At 45.9% G+C, this 7082-nt stretch overlaps 1 protein-coding gene across 1 annotated transcript in view; it reads left to right on the top strand.

Moving 5' to 3' along the window:
• Positions 1-1950: 1950 nt before the first annotated feature.
• The window catches only part of PALS1 (protein associated with LIN7 1, MAGUK p55 family member), a 120436-nt gene continuing 115304 nt past the window's right edge, over positions 1951-7082 (top strand). Inside the window, exon 1 of the mRNA XM_083167176.1 lies at positions 1951-2162. The gene's annotated coding sequence lies outside the window, so the exon portion shown is untranslated. The remainder of the gene's footprint in view (positions 2163-7082) is intronic.

Below are 7082 nucleotides of genomic sequence, written 5' to 3'. Positions count from 1 at the left end.
ACACTGGACACAGGATATGTCGTCAGTCGTCACACAGGACAGGACACAGGATATATGTCGTGAGTGACTTGTGACACTGGATAAGATATAGGCCGTCACACTGGACACAGCCCCTTGTATTAATGCTGCCCCTGTACACAGTGTACTACTCAGCAGCACTGCAGCCCCTGCGTGTGAGCACTGCAGCACGACACAGGATATATGTCGTCACACTGGACACAGGATATGTCGTCAGTCGTCACACAGGACAGGACACAGGATATATGTCGTGAGTGACTTGTGACACTGGACAATGGATAAGATATAGGCCGTCACACTGGACACAGCCCCTTGTATTAATGCTGCCCCTGTACACAGTGTACTACTCAGCAGCACTGCAGCCCCTGTGTGTGAGCACTGCAGCACTGAGTTAGTTAAATCACAAAAAAAAACACAGGGTTCAGGGCTAAATAAAATAAATCACAACACAGGGCTTAGGGCTAAATAAATCACATCAGGGCACGGGCCACAGGACAGCCCCTGGACAGTGGACACTGCAGCCCCTGCGTGTGAGCACTGCAGCACCTAGTTAGTTAAATCACACTACAGTGCTCAGGCCACAAGTCTACAACACAGGGCAGTGAGGGCAGGTCACGGAGCACAGCACAGCATGGAGCACATGGCACGGAGCACAGCACAGGGCAGTGAGGGCAGGTCACGGAGCACAGCACGGAGCACATGGCACGGAGCACAGCACAGGGCAGTGAGGGCACAGGTCAGGTCACGGAGCAGATGGCACAGAGCACAGCACGGAGCACACGGAGCTTCCCAACCACCCTCTTCCCTCTCCAAGATTGGAGTGAAGATGGCGGGCGCGCGTGCGTCTTTTATAAGATCCCGCTCCCGCGAGAATCCGACAGCGCGATGATGACGTTCGGCCTCGTTATTGGTCCGGAATTCAGGCGGGAACACCCGAGCCGGCTCGGATCTGGCCCGGATCCCCGATATTCGGATCTGTCGGATCTCGGGGATCCGGACCCGCTCATCTCTAGTTATGTCCAAATCTATTTAAAAAAAACTATTTTATGACAATAAATTAAACGTTAAGTTTTAATCAAGTGTGCCCCCAAACAAAGAGAGTACTTTCTCTTTTCTCTTTTTGAACTAGATGGACGCAAGTCTTTTTCAGCCTTACCTACTATGTAACCAGGGGCGGAACTTGTGACTGGTGGGCCCAGGTGCAAAAGAACAATTTAGGCCCCACACCCATGGGTGACAGGGGTACAAGCTGCTGGTCTAGACAGCAATGGGCCCCTTAGTCCTCAGGGGCCCCGGTGCAATGCACCTGCTGCACCAATGGTAGTTCCGCCTCTGTATGTAACTATGTAACTATGTAACTATGTAATGTGCTATGGAGACTCCATCACACTGGCGCAGAAGCCACTAGCACACGTTGTTTCATTTTCGGTTTGGGGTTACACTGAACCAACTCCCCATACTAGCTATTCTGTAATAGCATACAGAAGTAGAAATCTGATTGGTTGATATCATCTTCAGTAGAACTCCTATCTACCTGTAATTTTACCTGTAAGTTTACCTGTACAGCTATATACAATATGTAACAAATTAAAAATGTCTATGTGAGTATAGAAAATCCAAGCTTTCCGTTAATAATGTTACACTTTGTCATTAGTAGTAAAATAGATTTATTATGACTATTTAATATTTAGTAATAATATTTTAATTTGCATTTTGATAACAGAGCCGCTATGTTTCAAAGACATCACAACACAATTCCATTTTAAGCAGCGGGTGGCGCTGTATTCACAGCGTAGAGATGAAAGTAAATAATACGCATGCGTGCAGCTGACCTAGTCGTGCGTCTGGCCAGCGCCGCACACATGCGCAGTAGCGTCATATAGGGTAGCAGCTCGCACATGCGCAGTAGTAGCTTCTCGTCGCGTAGTTCCCTCACACATGCGCAGTGGATGTGCCTGAAGTATGGGATACTCCCGCGTCAGTGTCCTCCTGATCCTGACGTTCCTTGCGCAGGGAGACAACGTCACGGTCCCGACACTACTGGGCTGCTGCTGGGGCCGGGAGTCAGTGTGAGCCGCTGCTACTGGCTGGCTTAAGGCACAGGGAGCAGAGGGAGGACCCCCAGCGCAGTCTGTATGATTGAGGTAGGCAACCTGTGGCTTCTCTCCCATAGAGGGACTACAAGTCCCAACCCTCCGTGACATCCACAGTCTTACAGGACATGCTGGGATGTGTGGTTCTCTGGTAGCTGGACCTGTTGCTGCAGCTCCCAGTGGTGTAATGGGAAGGCCTGCATACTGGGGGAGAGGGTTAGTGTAGAGGTGCTGCTCGTCCCCTTCTCTGTCTTATGCTGATGTATTATTACTAAATGGAATATCTGCAGTTTATAACTGGGAACAAATTAGTAATAAAATGCAACTATCACGCTGAGAGGTGAGTGGGATTGGCCTGCAGGCTAACACTCTATAGGGAAATAAGGATTGCATGTAGTGCTGTTTACTGTATAGAAAGTGAGAAATTATTAGTGATCACTGAGGAGAGAGCACCGATAATCTCTGTTATGGTGTGTGGGGTCAGGCTAGCGGGATACCCCCCACACTGTACTTGTCAGCTGCCAGGATAATCCTCTTAAGGGTTAACCCATGTCATGGTGTGTCTTATCATGTGACTATGGTATCACCTTGTTGTACCTACATGTCTGCATTCAGCACCACTCCCATTGCACAATGCATGGGTGACTGTAACATGTTGTCATCTGGGATCAGCAGCACTAATAGACTTTCTATGTATTCAATCACAGAACCCCCTAATGTCTGTTTGACCTTTTTGCTTATTTAATATTTGTAGGACAGCTCTAAAATTGCTGATGTCTGCTTACAAGCATACCGTATTTGTGTGGTAGCTGATGTCCAACAGTATTCTTGTGTGTATATTTTATTATTGTGATTAGTGTATTCTCGATACTTGCAAATGTTTATACGCTTAATAATTATTGCACTTCATAATGATTAGAACCATTAATGTAGATCCTTTACTTATCTCGCAAGTGATGTGGTGGAATTTGTGTATGTGTGGTGGCGACTATTCTTATTATTTATATTTTACTTCTATAGCACCTGTTGATTTGCACTTTAAAATTGGGAACAAAGCAGGAATTGGTGTTTTGTGATAGTTTGTTTATCAAGAGGACAATCAAGGTGTCCATACACGGTACAATTATTGCATGCAATTTTTACTAGATCGCATCGCATACGTTTTGCGATGCGATCTAGTACAAAAAGTATATGCAGCACATCTCATCACACCCAGCAATTGTACTGTGTATGGGCAACTTTATGTTTTTTCTTTTGCAGTTGGCACACACATTGCGTTGTTGTTGTTATGGAAATACTGTTATTTATTCAATATGTTATTTACTTTAAAGAGTACTTTTCACCCATATGGGGCAAAATGCTTGAAACAGTGTATACGCTCATTGATTCATACTTTTTTTTTTTTTTCCCTCAATTTTGCACATTATTTGCATATAGCCATGACACTGGCTCACAGTTACAGTAGATCACTGCTTTTGTCACAATGTAATTCATATTCACCCTCTGAGTGCCATCATCTCTGTGAGAGATGTGGAAAATGTCAGCTAAAAATTCCAGCATTGCTCATGTTTGTTATATAAAGTCAAATAAAAAAAAATGTGAAAAAACAAATGAAATAAAATGATATTTTCTTTTATAAGGTAAACATTACAGGTCATTTTGGTGTATACAATTGACAAATTCACTTGACACTTAAAGGGTTAAGTTGCATATTAAGCAAATGATAAACAGGGGATTTAGAATTATAAAGTGTCCCTAAAAAAAATTCTGAAAGTGGTCCCGTGGAGGCATGGCCAAAAGCAAACATTGACATGGTTAGCAGACCAGTAGCCCTACTGCTGACCGCATCCCGGTTCATGCCATGGGCTTGTGTAAATCCCATGTCCGTGAGCCACTCCCATTGGCCAGACTGCAGCTTTAAAAAAAGTATTGTACCTTCTCATCACACACTACCACCAATTACTACATAAAGAACCTCCCCTACAATTTGTCACATTAGTGTTAAGGTCCATACACACTGGGCGACTATGCCCAGCGTGTATGGACAGCGATGATGCTAATCATCGCTGCGGGGAAAGCCGCTCAGTGCATACACACTGAGCGACTTTCCCCCTGCCCGGCGCCGACGGAGGGGAGAGGACGGCGTTGCATAGCGCAGCGCTATGCAAAGCAGTCCTGAAAGCCGCTCATCTGCTGGTATAACCAGCAGATGAACGGCTTTCCCGGCGATGATGTGGGAGCGCGCAGCAGCGCTCACCGCTCATCGCCGGGCCATACACACTGGGCGGCTTTGAGCTGAAAGCCGCTCAAACTGGGTGTTTTGAGCGACTTTCAGCTCAGTCGCCCAGTGTGTATGGGCCTTTAGGAATATGATGAACATTTTGAGGAAAAGGTGACTGAATAAATTGGCGTTATTAGTTATATCTAGATCAGCGGTTCTCAAACTGTGGGTCCCGACCTTCGCAGTATGGGGTCACGACTCTATGTTGCTGACCGTCAGGCTGATGATTTTTCTAATCTTAATCAGTGATTCAAGGAGTCTGAAAAATCGGTACTTATGTATTATCTGGACTCCCATGTTAAATGCACCCCATTTTTTCATACCCCTACTATCCAACTACGCATGGAGTTAATTTTATATAGTGTGGCGAGGGCAGCGGTCTCATAAGAAAAACGGGAGCCCAGATATTACATAAGTACCAAAAAATCTGTTGAATTGTCTGTTATTTTAGACTCACATTATTTTGTGCCTCCAAAATGCTGCCAGCTGTCTGCTGACCACACAGGTGATGGGATGACCTTCTGCAGTAACTTGCTGGGGTCCGGTAATCAATTTTATTGTCTGATGGCGTCCCAGAACAAAATAGTTTGAGGACCTCTGATCAAGATGATCTAGTGTCCATTCTATCACCCGCTATCTTTGAAAACCCACGCAGTCCCTCTTCCCTGCCTCGGGTGTCACTGTCTGCTGTAGTGCTTCTAGCACAGTGTGGTCTGTATATCAGCACTGATATGCAAACCAGACCTGTGCTAGAAACACTACAGCAGACCGTGACACCCCAGGCAGGGAAGAGGAACTGCATGGGTTTTCAAAGATAGCGGGTGCTAGAATTAGCACTACTAGATGCAGGGTGCTGATTATTGAGGAAGGGCGTATTTATATTATGAAGGGGGACATTTTAGACATGATGCCACAGTGCCTTGGAAACTATTCAACCCCCTTGGCATTTTTCATGTTTTGTTACATCACAATTTCACAACCTGAAATTAAAATGGATTGTTTGAAGGTTTGCATTATTTCATTCACAGAACATGCCTACAACTTTGAAGATTTTTTTTTTTTAATTGTGAAGCAAACAACAAATAGGAAAAAATAACAAAACTTCATCATGCATAACTATTCACCCCCATAAAGACAGTACTTTGTAGAGCCATCTTTTGTGGCATCTTTTACAGCTTCAAGTCGCTTTTGATAAGTCTCTATCTTCTTGCCATTGGGATTTTTGCCCTTTCCTCCAGCTCCTTCATGTTGGATGGTTTCTGCTTGTGAACAGCAATCTTCAGGTCTGACCATAGAATTGGATTGCGATCTGGGCTTTGACTAGGCCATTCCAATAAATGTTTCCCCTTAAACCACTCAAGTGTTGTTTTGGCAGTATGCTTTAGGTCAGGCATGTCCAACGTTGGCCCTCCAGATGTTGTGAAACTACACATCCCAGCATGCTTTGACACAGTTTTGCTATTAGAGAATGCTAAAACTATTGCACAGCATGCTGGGATGTGTAGTTTCAAAATATCTGGAGGGCCAACGTTGGACATGCCTGCTTTAGGTGATTGTCCTTCTGGAAGGTGAACATCCGACACATCTCAAATCACAGGCAAACTGAGTGAATACTTTTGCAAGGCACTGTATATTTATATGTGTTCTAAGACATTGCTTATAATGGAAACTTTTATCATGAAATTCCCTGCCACTGAGTCTATGGTAGGATGCTTGTGTGACTTGCACAGTGTAAATGGATTAAAGCGTAGAGAGATCAAGTACCAAACAATTAGTTTAGAAAGCCCTACACACACTAGACAAAGGGGGATATTCACTCCCGGGTCACGACAGTTGGGCTGGCCCGACAGCCGTGACCCTGTCCTGTTCTCTGCCGGCTTGACAGGTAATCCACAGGCAGGATTGAATGTCCCGCCTGCCGAACGCCGAAAAGGGGGTGTGGCCATGATATATGGCTGTGGAACGTTGAGCTGCGGCCGGGAGCTCGACAATCCACGGCCGTTTTCAGCAGAAAGGGCCTGACTGCTTCTAAAGTCGGACCCGTTCTGCCGAGATCCCTGTTCAATGCTGTCGTGAAAGACGGCATTGAATAGGGCCTAGCCGCTATTTCCTCCACTGGAAATAGTGACGAGTGATTGAATACTCCCCTTTGTCTTTGAGCGACCTGCATGAGAAGGGGTAGGGTCAACAATGTCGTTGAGTGTGTACGCACTATATCATTTACCCATGGCCACTGCTGATACCAGTGGATGCCGATGGTGATTGTAGTGTCACGCGCTATGGTGATTGTAGTGCCACGCGCTAGCTCAGGGAGGCAGAGGGAGATCAGGGAGGTAAATGTGTGGCTTAAGGATTGGTGTAGGAAAGAGGGATTCGTGTTCATGGAACACTGGGCGGACTTCTCGGTCAGGCGCCATCTTTTTTGCCGTGATAGATTGCACCTGAACGAGGAGGGGGCTGCGGTGCTGGGGGGAAGGATGGTTAGAGGGTTGGAGGAGATTTTAAACTAGGCGACGGGGGGGTGGGGGCAGCAAGACATTATGGGACCATCAGGGAGAGAAGCCGGACTGGGATCAGGAATCATATGGGGGAAGGAGATGATGGGGGGGACGGAGACATAGACAATGTCCTTAGACATAACAAGGGTATAATTGGGGGTAACTCTCAGGGTGCATCAGGAATGTCATGTA

This window comes from Crinia signifera, chromosome 12 (assembly GCF_055691185.1).
Source record: "Crinia signifera chromosome 12, ASM5569118v1, whole genome shotgun sequence".
NCBI classification, from domain to species: domain Eukaryota; kingdom Metazoa; phylum Chordata; class Amphibia; order Anura; family Myobatrachidae; genus Crinia; species Crinia signifera.
This window is presented reverse-complemented; position numbering and strand designations above follow the sequence as displayed.